The 14,477-nt window shown below is 37.6% G+C and overlaps 1 non-coding gene across 1 annotated transcript; it reads right to left on the bottom strand.

Moving 5' to 3' along the window:
- Positions 1 to 5,851: 5,851 nt before the first annotated feature.
- Positions 5,852 to 6,014, bottom strand: LOC142453848 (U1 spliceosomal RNA). Its single transcript, XR_012785432.1, has one exon. It is a non-coding gene; the product is annotated as a U1 spliceosomal RNA (small nuclear RNA).
- Between the last annotated feature and the right edge of the window lie 8,463 nt (positions 6,015 to 14,477).

Genomic DNA, 14,477 nt, shown 5'->3' with positions numbered 1-14,477 from the left:
ACTGGCAGAATACCAACTGAAACATTTCCCCCAAAATGGATGCTTTGCTGTAAGGACTCACTTGTCTGCCAAGAAATTTGAGAGACAACTGCCAGGGTAGCTGTTGTGCCCATTCCAAAGGAAGGTGACCGCTCAGATGGCAGAAATTATCTAACAATATCAGTGATATTGCAAAAGAGTAAAATGTTGCTCAAGATACTGTAAAATGATTCAACATTACATCCATAAGATCTTCCAGAAATTGAAACCAAATTCAGAAAAGGCCATAATGGCTATTGTCACATGAATATTGGCTAAAAGTAAAGGATAAAAGAAGTTTACTTGTGTTTTATTGAAAATTCAAAGGCAGATCATAACAAATATAACTAACATTGCCAAGAATAGGAATTGTAGAACACTTGATCATGTTCATGGGAACCTGACACTGACTAAGAGACAGATGTTCAAATAGAACAAGGGAATATTGCATGGTTTAAAATCAGGAAAGATGAGCATCAAGGTTGTTTCCTTTCACAATATTTATTCACTCTGTGTGCTGAGCAAATAATCTAAAAAAATTACTGGACTCTGTGAACGAGAATGTGGTATCAGGATTGGAAGGAAGCTCATTAACAAACTACAATATGCAGACAACATAAACCTTAAAATTACTTGCTGAAAGTAAAGAATTTACTGAAGCATTTACTGATGAAGATAAAACATGATAACCTTCATTAAAGATTAAAATTCAATGTGAGGAAAACAAAATTCCTCACAATTGGAGCAATAGACCAAATTATGATAAATGGAAAACAGATTGAAGTTGTCAAAAATGTCATTTCACTTTAATTCACAATTGCATTTGTGAAAGCAGAGGTCAAGAAATAAAATATGTATTTGTGTTAGTCTGGGTTGACTAGAGAAACAAATTTATAGGCACTCATATGTTTGTAAGAAAGAGCTTTCTATAAAAGAGTAATTGAACATTAAGAAAACAACCCAGTCCAGTCCAGACCAAGTCCATAAGTCCACTATTAGCCCATATGTCCAATACTAGTCCATACATTCTCCTTTAGACTGATGCAGCCAAACAATAATGCTGAATACAGGAAGATTACAGGCCAGTGGATGGAAAGTCTTATGGATCAAGTGACGGTAGAAGCATCTCAGCACTGGCAGGGGTCTCCACAGGGCTCCTCCAGTTTCCAGGGCTCTAGCGTAGCTCCATGTGTCTTGTCAGAAGGAATGTCTCCCAGGGAGTGAGTGAGTGTCCCACCTCCAGAGAGTTATTTATCTCCATAGTGCCCCCAATAAGGTCATCAAGTTGTGACTTGAGTGACAGGATAAACTCCACTGTGGGGGTAGGTCAGACACTCACAGCCATCCTCCAAGTTGCCAGACTGCAGTAGGCCCCACACCCTGCTGTTAAAGACAGTGGACACCTGCAGACATCTATTTGGTTCCAGAAGGTGGGGTTTACACCCTACTGATAATGGTTGCTATGGAGATCTAGGGAATAGGTCAAAGTTAAGCGGCAATCCTAAACCCAGGATCTGCCCATCTTGTCACAGGTATAACCCCAATCCCTTCCCTTCCTATTGCGTGTATGTCCCTAGACCACCCCCCTCTCATTACTGTATTACCCAAAGGACAACCCCTTCCAGTGACATATGTCCTCACCTGTAATTAGGGGACTTGAACATCCCCAGAGAATATAAAAGGCCTGGGCTAGCATTAAATCTCTCTCTCTCTCTACCTCCACATGGACCATCAGTGGGGCTGAGGTGAGCATGCTACTATGAATTGTGTCCGACTCCATTTATTTCAATACTTCTATCTCTCATGCACTCAATAATTTTACTATGATCTTTACTTATTATCACTGTACAATTGCACCTACCGGACTCGTAATGATGTGTTAGGGGCTGGCTTCCCCTGACACTCCACCCTTCACTCTTAAGTCTCAAATTGACAACAGATTATGTAACAACCACACTATTGTCTTGGGCAAATCTTTGCACAAGACCTATATAAACTGTTGGTGTCGCTTTGAGGACTAACATGTACCTGAGCCACACCATGGTGTTTTCAATTGCCTCAACGACTATAAAAGGTATAAGGAAACTGAAGAATTTATGAATTTGAATCATGGTGTTGTTGATGATTATTGAAATTATCGTGGGCTGCCAAGAGAACAAAGAAATCTCTTTGGGAAGAAATACAGCCAGAAGGTTCCTTAGAAGTGAAGATGGTGAGACTTCATCTCAGGTATTTTGCACAACTAATCGGGGAGTCAAGCCTTTGCCAAAGGATTTCATTCTTGATGAAGCAGATTTGTGAAAAAGAGGAAGACTCTCAAGGAGATGAATTCAAACAGTGATTACCACGATGGGCTCAAGCCAGCACTAATTGTTAGGATGGCTTGGGATCAGGCAGTGTTTCATTCTGTTGTGAGTAGGGTTTCTATGAGTCAGAGCTTGCTTGATGGCCCTGAACAAAAACAACAAGGGATGAATTAGTAGAAGGAAAAAAAATGCCTCTGCACCTTTCATTTTCCTTTTGAATAATCCATAAATTAGGCATCGATTATCCTTTGTCCTGGACTTCTTTGTGGGATAATTGAACAGCATTGGGAATAGCTCCCTCAGTGCAAAGAACAGCTCATTATACAGATTCAGGATTCCCAATTCTGGTTTACCCTCAGAAACTCAGCTCATAGTTGATTTGATCTGATTTTCTTACCATTGCCTTATAGAAAGTAAGGCTCAGAGAACTGACACAGAAAAAAATTGTTAATATTCTAATTTCTACCATTGCTGCAGTTAATAAATAGTGCTATGCCTCTGCAGAGTACTTTCTTCTTCTCCATACATCATTTAAATGTGATACTCTAATTTGGAAGAAGGGTAAAACTTCAGATCTTTCACAATTTTTGTTATTGTTGTTAGATACTATAGAGTCAGTCCCTATTCATAGAGGTACTACATACAGCAGAATAAAACATTTCTCAGTCCTGCACCATCCTCGCAATTGTTCCTATGCCTGGGACCACTGTTGTAGCCACTGTGTCAATCCATCTTGTTGAGAGCCTTCCACTTTTTTGTTCTTGTTGCTCCTTGTTTAGTTCTTGTTGCTCCTTGTTGTTCTGTTGCTCCTTGTGGTAGTTACATAATCTGTTGTCAACTTGAGACTTAAGCGTGAAGGGGTGGAGTTTAGCCTGTCAATCAGGTCACAGCTTGATGACCTCATTTGGAGGTGCTAAGGAGATAAATAGAACCCTGGAGGTGGAACACTCACTCACTCCCTGGAAACATCCCTGTTGACAAGTCACATGGAGCTAAGCTGATAGAGACCTGGAGCCAGAGCCTTGGAACTGGAGTAGTCACATGGAGATGCATACCAGCACTGAGATGCTTCTACTACCACTGGATCCACAAGACTTTCCACCCACTGGCCTGTGGATCTTCCTGTATTTGGTGTCATTGCATGGCTGCATGAATCTAAAGAGGAACTTACAGACTGGTATTGACACATGGGATAATATTGGACTAACAGACTTGATCTGCACCGGGCTGGGATGTTTTCTTAATGTACAATTGCTCCTTGATATATCTCTCACACACATATGAGTGTCCATGGATTTGTTTCTCTAATCCACCCAGACAAACATACCCCTCCACCTTATCAAGCATGATGTCCTTCTCCAGGAACTGGTCTCTACTGACAATAGGGTCAAAGTATGTATATTTTGATAGATTGATTTGTGCTTTAGCATTCCATGGTATTTTCAATATTCTTCTTTAGTACCCAAATTCAAATGCATTTATTCTTCAGGCTTCCTTATTAATATCTAACTGTGATAAGCATACAAAACATTACAAGGGTGCATAAGTAAATGTAGTGAAGAAAACTGATGGTGACTGGCTATCAAAAGATATAGCATCTGGGGCCTTAAAGTCTTGAAGGTAAACAAGTGGCCATCTAGCTCAGAAGCAACAAAAACCACATGGAAGAAGCACACCAGTCAGTGCGATGACGAGGTACAGAAGGGATCAGGTATCAGGCACATCAGAACAAAAAATCATGTCATAGTGAATGAGGGGGGAGTGTGGAGTGGAGGCCCAAAGCCCATTTGGAGGCCACTGAAACCCCCTTACAGAAGGGTCGTGGGTGAAGTGTAGCAACGATGAAACATGCAACTTTCCTCTAGTTCCTAAATGCTTCCTCCTCCCCCACTGTCATGATCCCAATTCTACCTTACAAATCTGGCTAGACCAAAGGATTTACACTGGTACAGATAGGAACTGGAAACATAGGGAATCCAGGGCGGATGATTCCTTCAGGACCAGTGGTGTGAGTGGTGATATTGGGAGGGTGGCCTGGAAATGAGGAATCGATTGTAAGGATCTACATGTGACCTCCTCCCTGGGGGACGGACTACAGAAGAGTGGGTGAGGGGAGATGTCAGATAGGGCAAGATATGACAAAATCATAATTTATAAATTATCAAGGGTTCATGAGGGAGGGGGAGCGGGGAGGGAGGGGAAAATGAGGAGCTGGTGCCAGTGGCTCAGGTGGAGAGCAAATGTTTTGAGAATGATGAGGGCAATGAATGTACAAATGTGCTTTACAAAGTTGATGTATGGATGGATTGTGATAAAAGTTGTATGCGCCCATAATAAAATGATTCAAACAAACAAAAAATTAGAAAATACCATGGATTGTGTCAGAAGCACCTTTGTCCTCAAATTGACATTATTGCTGTTTAATACTCTAAAGAAGTTGTGTGCAGCAGATTTACCTAATGGAAAGTGTTTTTTGATCTCCTGAATCCATGAACATTTATTGTGGATCCAAACAAGACAAAATCCCTGACAACATCAACTTTCCACATATCATGAAGTTATCTATTGGCTCAATCATGAGAATTTTGGGCATTTGTACACTGAATCACAATCCATACTGAAGACTCAAACCCTTAATGTTCATCAGCAAGTGTTTCAAGTCTTCCTCACTTTCACCGTGCAAAGTTATGCCATATGGATATCACAGGTTGTTGATAAACCTTTCTCTGATCCCGGTTAGAATGTGAAAGCATTCTTTGTGTCATCCAGTTTCTGATGATTTGCTCAACATACAGATTGAATAAGTATGTTGAGAGAATACAAGCCTGACACACATAATTTTAAAGCATGTATTATTCTCTTGTTCTGTTCACAAAATTCCTCCTGATCCATGTATATGAGTTTGTTTTGAACAGTGAAGTGTTTTGAAATTCCCATTCTTCTCAGTGTCATCCATAGTTTGCTATGTTCCACACTGTCAATTACCTTTGTGTAGTCAGTGAAACACAAGTAAACATCTTTCTGGCATTCTCTGCATTCCACCAGGATCCATCTGACATTACCAATGATCTCCTTTATTCTATGTCCTCTTCTGAATCTGGCCTGAACCTCTGGCAGCTCCCTGTAAATGTACTACTTCAACTAGTGTTGGATGATTTACAGCAAAATTTTACTTGCGTGTGAGAATAATGATATTGTTATATAGCTTGTGTATTATATTGGATCACCATTCATATTTATAATGGATATAAATATATACCTCTTCTGTCAGTTGGCCAAAGACCGTCCTTCAAATTTCCTGACATAAATGAGCAAGTGTTTCCAGGGCTTCATCAGATTGTTGAAATGTTTCCGTGGGTATCCCATCAATTGCTGGAGCTTTGTTTAGGGGTAATGCTCACCTTGAACGTCTTCCTTCAGCAACATTGGTTCTTGTCCATATGCTATCTCCTGAAATGCTGATATGTTGACTAGTTCTTCTTGGCACAGTGTCTCTGTGTATTCTTTCCATCTTTTTCCAACCCCCTCAGGAGAGAGCACGAACGCAGTCCCCCACTACTACAAACTATGCAGTCAAGTTTCCCACATTTGGGGACATCACGGGGTCAGCACATCCGGAGTGCAATTGATAAGCCTTGCCCTGGGAAAACCACCTGGGTGATCATGGTATCTCCCCTGCCAGGTAAGTATTCTTTCCATCTGTTTTTGATGCTCACTGCATCATTCAATATTTGGACTGTAGATTCTTCCAATATTGCAATTTGAGACAATTTTATTCTTGAGTTCTTTCACTTTAAGATATGCTCAGTGTGTTCCATTTTGTTTTTCTAACTCACCGTCTTTGCATCTCTCATTATAGCATATTACATTGTCTTCTCAAGCTGCACTTTGAAATTTTCTATTTAGCTCTTTGACTTGATCATTTCTTCCATTAGGACGGCTAAACTCTTGGATTTTTCATCTAGCATTATTGAGCAGGGTTGCTGGGAATGAAGAACTGGACTTGTGAATCTTTTCCTCAGTTGTTGACTGCTTCTGTCTTTGTTGACATCCCAAGTGTCAATATTTCCATTTATTCCTAGTTTCTTGTTGATACCACACTTTCTGTTGGATTTCATTGTAATTTTCCCAAAGTTTCTTAAGGTTTGTTGGCACACATTTTATCATTCGAGTTTTGTTCCATCCTGTAGGCATAAAAACTGTGAGTGGTCTCCTAAGCTGTTTCCTGCAGCAGCCGACACTGAGCGAGCTACCGCAGGCGTGCTTCTGTCACGTTGCGCTATATCTTGGCTGTGCCTCCAACTTTATTAACATGGTGCCATGGAGAATCTCTAGGAAAAGGTCACATTCACCTCCCATCAATCCACTTTGGAAGCAAAGTACAAATCAACTATTTGTTCTTATATTTTTTTCAAATTTATATCAGAACTACATTACTCTCTCTCTCCCTGTAAACTTACTCTTTGGTTTGGTATGCATGTGTGGTTGGAGCAAGGGGGAGACTGAGGCAGGGAGGGAGTTTTTACGGTTCCTTAGTTCATTCAGTTAGCTACAACTCTTTTGCCAGCACTTGAATGTTAACTTTACTTTTTACCAAATCCAAATTTAAAAAACACACCTGATTATTATAATATCATGAACTGAATCCAATCCCATTATTTATGGCATAAATGTGACTGCTGATGATCTCTGAGTAGGACGTTTTGGGGCTCTCAATTTTCTTGCTTTTCCTCTTTTTTTTTTCCCACTGAGACTCTGGACACAGAATTGTAGCTCTTCCCTCTATGTAATCAAAGTGTGTTGGGGAAAGAGTCAGTGGATCAGGCTGGTGAGAACGGGTGTAACAATGTATCTGAGAGAAAACATTGCAGTCATCAAAGAATCACTAAGTTACTTCCATATCATTCCATGTCCATATCATTCACCACCATACCACACACCTCTGTAAATATGTGAAATTTCTGTGTACAGAAAGACATCGTGTATCTTTTTATTACCTGACATATACTAGGTGGTGAATTGTTTTACTGAATTATTAAAATGAGTCTACATGATTATCCATTTGACTGGCTGCCATTGACACGATTCTGACTCTACCAACCTTATGGGCAATTTGCGGGTTTCTGAGATGGCAACTGTGTGGGAGTCGAAAGCCTTATCTTCCTCCCCTGAGCAGCTGGTGATTTTGAACCGCTGACCTTATCGTTGGCAGTCCAAATGCTATCAATCACAAAGTGGTTGATATCAACAATATATTTTTTTGTTCCATAAGATGATTGTGGCTACAAGTTGGTCTGTTCAGGTCACAGTCAGCAGTTTGAGACACCAGCCACTCCACGGGACAAAGGGGAGGCTTTCTGTTACTGTAAAATGTGCCACAGTCTCTGAAACCCACAGTGGCATCCACACTGTCACTTGGAGTCCGGATCAACTCATGGTAGTGAGTGTTTTTGTGAAGACTATTCAAATCTCAAGTAGTTAGCATGCATATTGGTAGTCTATTTACTAATCTAAGTTGATTTTAGTTGTGAGATATGCTTATTAGTCTGCTTCCTAGTTGATGCATAAATTTAAAAATCACAGAAGTGAAATATTTGGAATACATTTTAAAATAAGTATTTCATACTTGGGTAACTCAAGCTAATTGTTTAAAAGAACAATTATATTAAAAATCCTCTGAAAAATATGCCAGGAAATATTGGGGGGGGGGAAGTGTATGTTTTCATGTGTTTCACATAAAAAAAAACACACAGAAACAAGCTTAAGAAATATTTTACTTTTTTTTTTAACTAATAAATGTGTGAGGCAAAGAGTGGTCTGCTTAGATTGGACCAAACTCCTTTTCTCTCATTTGATACTAAACCATAACAGCAGAAATAGCTTTCATATGCTCTGATTTTTCTCAGTATTGGAGAGAGAAGCCACTCTATTACAAATCACCACTATTGTTCAAAGCCATCAGAGCAAGCATATAGAAACCTTGATAAGAGCACTTGAACAATTCTTTCACAGTGATAACTACAGTGGATAAGGATGTAGGCCTTGGGAGTGGATACACGGTGTTACAATGGAGTGTTGTGAACCGTTTCAAACTCTCTCTCTCTGATAGTTATAATATTGGCCCTAACTCTTAAGTTACTTATAGAATCCATGTCCCTTTGTCATGTTCCACCTATGTCTTGATTGTGCTGGGAGATGATACTGTCAGAGTTCTGATTTTATCTGTACATAAACTTTTATTGTCAATGGGGTGAAAGTTTGCACGACAGATCATCCTTTCGGTTCAACAATGTATAACTATTTTGCTTTATGTCACTCAGTGGACTGGCCCACGTCCTCCCTGTGCTTCCTGTTTCCAGTTCTCTTTTCCAAATCCTGTGAACTTTGTCCTGGGATAAATAAATTCGAGTTTTAAAAGAAACAAGTAACATTAATAAATGTTACACATTATGATTTTTGTAAGTTGTGAGTAAATAACACGTTTCCCAGGAACTTTTGTGTCTATTGATTAGACTTTACTATTTTGGAAAGAGACCATAGGTAAAAATGACAAAATTATCATGAACCTAAATGTACCAAATAATAGATCCTGAAGAGCAAGAAACACATGAGTAATACGGAAAGATGTAGATTCATGTATATATAAATTTTAATATTGTAATGAAACCGTATTAAAATTTGGGGGACCAAAGAACGATCACAAAAACATGTATCTATACACATCCACACACTATGGGTCTTCCCAAGATTCATGAAAAAGTAGAAGTAAAAGAGAATGAAAATTTCCAGTAAGATTTATGAAGCCCCTCATACGCATGTGCACAAATTAGTAAGTCAAAATATGCTAAAACTCATAGAAATATTTCTCATAAGAAAACACATTAAAATGAATTAGGGGGGTTTCTTTGACATATCCTGCATCTAGTACCCTACACGTCCATCCCTCCTGATGTCCTGGATCCTTTGAGAAAACCTAGTGAGAGTCACCAGTTGGAATCTTAAAAAAAAGCCATCATGTCCTTTCAAGCTGACTTCAAAGCCAGAATTTAAATAGCTCAGCATGTCTTCTCAGAAGCCACTGTTTTGATTAATTCTTTTTTTTTTTGACATGCATTCTAATGAGACTAAGGCAAACAAGTATATTACTGAAAGAACTTGTCTGAAGCAGTACACTGAAGGAAGAAACATGTTTAAATATGGTTTGTTTGGGATAGACTCATAGTATATTAATTGGAATCCTAGCAGAAATGCATTTTGGTTTGCTCTCATAGATGTGTGTGCTTATCTATTTTTCTATAGAATAACTTTATGGTAATATATATGGACTATATTATACTTTTAGCTAATGTTGAATCAATAATCTCTTAGACCACATAATCTCAGCATGAAAATATTAACATTTGAGGATTATGTTTTTGAACTCTAATATTAAAAATTGGCAACCACATAAAAGTTAAAAAATAAAAATATAGATGTATGTTAAAACACTAAGCACTATCAGGATATTAAAATTAAAATATATAAGGCAGACAGCAAATATGTATGCTTGAACACAATTTTTTAATGATTTGCTAAAATTTATGAAGTAAGATTAAATAGCACTATGAAATAATATCTAGCTTTAAATATACAAATAACTAAAAATAAGTGTTTTAAATATCTGATGTAAGCACTACATAAAGTAGAGCCAATCTAAAGAATTAAGAACTAGGCAAATAAAAATAAAAGCTCAATGGAATAGAATAGCAACACACAAAATATCTATATGGAAAAACAGAGTAATACTATGATATAACAAACATTTTAATAGTTTTATGCCTAACTTAATGGCACTAAGTTTCAACTAAATGCGCCCATCCTATAGATATAAGAATATTTGAACATTTACTTTAAATTTATAATTAATGTATTAAAGGGGAAAATCACAAGCTTATCTCAATATATATATATATATATATATATATATATATATATATATATATATATATATAAAGAACTTTAGAATATGCACCATCTCTAGATATTTCCGAGAAATAAAAAGAAGAAAACATCCTGAAATTACAGAATCTTCTAGCACATCAAACATCAAGCAATATTGTACAATTACTACCAAACTCAGTTTCAAAACATTTTCTTTTTTCTTGAACTCCTTGATATGAGCTCCCCTTCCTGTCCACCCTCCCCCCCATCTCCCCATCTCATCCCCAAGAACACTTATTCCAGTTGTCTCTCACCTATCCTGGGTTTCATATACTGAAAAACATAGAAAAACACATAACAAAGATTCAATAACCCACAATGACAAAATAAAACAGAGATAAACCCGAATATGAAAAAAGAAAACAACAGAAAGTATTAAAAATCAGATCAAGCTCAAAGTGTATCAGATGGGAGGTCAAGTGAAAAGATTTCAACCATTCAAGTCAGATTCATCATCAGAATTAATCTCCCAGGGTCATCTCGCCAATACTTTCTATCTGATAACCGGGCAATTCCCATACCTCAATATGTGTTCGAGGGAAGTCACCAGAGACTTATTCTGTAAGTCGATCCTGGAGGTGTATTTTGAACTTCCAGTGTCATCCATAGCCTTCTGCAAACCAGATTCTCACAAGTTAAGCTTTGGTGCTGTTCCCTCCTATGGATTTGGATTTGGATTATATAATCTACAACCCTGGGTGATGGTGTGCTTCTTCCATGTGAACTCAGTTGCTGTCTTACTTAGGTAGCTGCTTGTTTGGAAACAAGCCCTTAAGAGTTCAGGTACCATTCACCTGACAGCCAGGCATCATCTAATGTCTTCACGACACTTTGCTCTAGCACCCATATCTTCTGTTTCTTAAGAGAAAGTTAAAGCCTTGAGTTGTGATATTGAAGGATTCGATGGACAAAATATTGAATGATGTTGTAAATATTAGAAGAAAAGAGATGGCATAGAGTCATTGTATCTAAAAGAATTTGTAGATATCCAACAATTTCCCGAGGTAGCATTTGATCAAGAACCATTGAAGAATAAATACAAACTGTATTTAAAGCACTGGTGGAAGAAAAATGTCAAGAATTAATAAAAATCAAATATATTAACAAGCCGAGGCAATGCTGCAGGCACTCCCTCGACTATGCAAAGAAATCTGTGTATACCTTACCTGACTAACTAATGGAGAGAGATCCATGTTTGTACATGTTTCCCAAAATGATAACCTAATGAAATGCGAAACTCATGAAACAATTTCATTAATACCACATGCAAGTAAAATGTCTAAAGATAGTTTTAATACAGTTGCAATAATACATGGTAAGGAGTTTCCAGAAATTCAAGCTAGATTCAAAAGAGGACGTAGATTGAGGGATATCATTGCTGACACCAGATGGATCTTGACTGAAAGCAAAGAATACCAGAAAAATGTTTACCTGTCTTTCTTTGACTATATATGCAAAGGCATTTGACTGTGTGGATCATAATATGCCATGGTTAGCATTGCTGAGAGTAGGAAACCCAGAACACTTGACTGTAATTATGAGAAACCTATGCATAGACTATGAAGCAGTCTCTCTACCAGAATAAGAGGATACTTCAAGTTTAAAAATCAGAAAAGTTGTGTACCACAATTGTATTCATGCACCATACTTAATCACTCTGTATACTTAGCAAATAATTGAAGAATCTGTCCTACATGAAGAACATACCATAAAAATTGGAGAAAGCCTTATTAATAAGCAGCCATATGCAAAATTTGCTTGCTGGAAGCAAAGAGAACCTGAAGCATTGACTGATGAAGATAAAAGAATACAACCTTTGGTATGGATTGCAATTCAATGAAAAAACAAGCAAACAAAATAATCCTTAAAAAATGGGCCAGGAAGCAATATCATGATAAGCAGAGAAAAGCTGGAAGCTGTCAAAGATTTCATTTGTTTTCAGTCCACAATCAATCCTCATAGAAGCAGCAGGCAGGAAATTAAGTGACATACTGTGTTCAGCAAATATGCTGCAAAATACCTCTTTAGCATGCTAAAAAGTAGTCATATTAGCATGTACATGACCCAAGAACCAGAGTATTTTCGATTGGTCATACGCATGTGAACGCAGGATAATGAATAAGAGAGACCAAAGCAGAATGAGTGCCCATGAGTTCTGGTGTTCATGAGGAATATTGAACGCATCACAGACTGCCAGAAGAACTAACAAAGTTATTTTGGAAGAAGTATAGCTGGATTGCTCCTTGGAAACATGAATGAGCAGACTGTACCCTTGTATTTTGGACATGCAATCAGGGGAACAGATTCTCATAAAATGACATAGTTCTTGATAAAAGTGGAGGTCAGTGAAAGATGGGACGACTTAACAAGATGGTAGAGTGGCTGCAGCAATTGGATCAACCACAAGAGCAATTGTGAGGGCGTGCAGGGACTGGGGATGTTGTGTTCTATTGTATACAGGGTCAGCACGAGTCAAATGTCTGCAGGGCACCGAGAAACAATAACAGCAGCACCAATATCTAATAGAAAAAAGACTTAAGATAACATTATAAACTAAAAACACACCAAACAAATGTGGTTTGGTGTCATTCACCAGTAAGTGAATTCCAACTCATACCAGTAAATTTAATTTTATGTAATTCCCTTTAAACCAGCAATAACATAATGTTGGGGAAAAGTGTGTTGTGGACGTCTTTGTCTCTTACATAACTTGCCAAGCATGCCAAGCTTTCAAGAACCTGACTGTTTTTTCACCTTGACTAGATCTCAGGATTGTTTATGCAGCTGGAAATTCTGAAAAATGAGAATTGTAGTATTGAATTTCAAATTGAATTTCTCCCTCAGATATGAATAGGCTGGCTGCTTATTGTCTGAGATAAAACATCAAATTACCTAAGCACAGGGTTTGACTCCTAGGGTGCGCCCTATCTATGGGATGCTGCACGTGGCACTTGTGGGAAGCTATGCAATTTAGGATGTGAGGAATATGTGTGACTATGTTGACAGTTAAGCTACTGTGTTGTGTGAATCATAAATTTTTTTATCACAGATCCAAGAATCTTGTGTTTTCAATAAGCATCCATGGGATGTGATAGGTTGTTATGGATGGAATTGTGTCTCCCAATTTATTTATTCATGTGTTGTAAATCTTTACTCATATCTCTGATGATGATCCCATCTGTGAATGAGCTTTGCTATGTTACTGTCGTCGTGCTAGTGTGAGGTGAGCCTTAGATCAATCTCGTTTGAGATCTATGAAAGAGAAGATGAAGTCAGCAAGCCAGCAGAAACAGACGGGAAGCGAAACGACACACTAGTTCATGGAAGCTAGACTATGCTGAGAAACCAAAAAAAGAAAAAGGTGGACAGAGAGTGAGAGACTTTTCTGACAACCTACCACTCTGACTTTGGATTTCTAGCCTTCTAAACTGTGAGAAAATAAACTTCTGTTCATTGAAGCCTCCACTCATAGTATGTCTGCTCTCGATATTATTTTGGTAGGAGTTCTCATCTTGCTAGCCCATTGCCGCATACACTTATTCGAGTGCAGAACTTTGACGCAGAAATGCTGCACATTATTTAACTGAATATCAACGGTTTTAAGCAAAGATCAGAAGAATAATAGGAAAAAAGCTATAAAGATGAAAAGAAATAAGAAAAAAATTGCTATTTGTTACAGAAGAAAATAATCTACCTAGACTTCACAGAAAACAAGTAGAACTAGTTAGGAAACATAGCAAAAATGCTAGATTTAAGATAAATTTATAATATGTAAACTCTTGATTTTAACTAGAAATAGCAAACAATAAAATATTATAGAAAAGTAAATATATTTACAAAAGAACCCAAATTACAATATTTTAAAGATATAAATTAATGAAATAATTCAGGAGAATTTTACAGAATCAAAAAAATGGATTCAATCGTGTAATAGTTTTAGTGTCAATAATTACCAGAAGAATTTACGTTAACATACAGTGTGAGAGATAATTTTATGTTCACCTAAATGGCAATTGAAAAATCATGTAATTGCAACTATGTCATTCAATACATTCGATTGTTTTAAAACGGACAGCTAGCACTAGTGCTGCAAACATACAAAGCAGATTCATGGTTATGCTTTAAATCGGCACAGTTTTCTATTGTGTGTGTGGCGTAGTTTGTCTATCCATT

This window comes from Tenrec ecaudatus, chromosome 7 (assembly GCF_050624435.1).
Source record: "Tenrec ecaudatus isolate mTenEca1 chromosome 7, mTenEca1.hap1, whole genome shotgun sequence".
Lineage (NCBI taxonomy): Eukaryota > Metazoa > Chordata > Mammalia > Afrosoricida > Tenrecidae > Tenrec > Tenrec ecaudatus.
The sequence above is the reverse complement of the archived record's forward strand: the minus strand, read 5'-3'. Positions and strand labels throughout refer to the sequence as shown.